The sequence below is a fragment of the Notothenia coriiceps genome, unplaced genomic scaffold (genome assembly GCF_000735185.1).
Source record: "Notothenia coriiceps isolate Sejong01 unplaced genomic scaffold, NC01 NC01_scaffold00037246, whole genome shotgun sequence".
Lineage (NCBI taxonomy): Eukaryota > Metazoa > Chordata > Actinopteri > Perciformes > Nototheniidae > Notothenia > Notothenia coriiceps.
In genome coordinates this window covers 18,222,035-18,222,257 of record NW_011369947.1, presented here as the reverse complement: position 1 = coordinate 18,222,257, position 223 = coordinate 18,222,035, and the positions used below count along the sequence as shown (strand labels likewise).

The 223-nt window shown below is 41.7% G+C and overlaps 2 protein-coding genes across 4 annotated transcripts in view; both read right to left on the bottom strand.

Annotated features, from left to right (window-relative positions):
• LOC104966019 (AP-1 complex subunit beta-1-like) overlaps window positions 1–223 on the bottom strand; it is a 373,094-nt gene that overhangs the window by 238,975 nt on the left and 133,896 nt on the right. The gene's annotated exons all lie outside the window — the stretch shown is intronic.
• Window positions 1–223, bottom strand: part of LOC104966014 (transmembrane protease serine 4-like) — an 81,087-nt gene that overhangs the window by 11,669 nt on the left and 69,195 nt on the right. The gene's annotated exons all lie outside the window — the stretch shown is intronic.

Here is a 223-nt window from a genome sequence, read left to right as displayed (position 1 = left end):
CCATGACAACCAACTGCAGCACTGAGTCCCATAAGAATGCATTGAGGAGTATATCTGACAATTTTGCCACCTGCCAAAAAATATGGCTCCGATCAAAAAATTACCAGGCCTTGAGCATCAGGGAACCCCAATGAACTGTAATATTTTTTGTGTGGTAAATGTGAAGAGGAGAGCAGTTTGTCTAAAGTGCACTTCACTCTGTTCTGAAGAAAGATCTGGATGT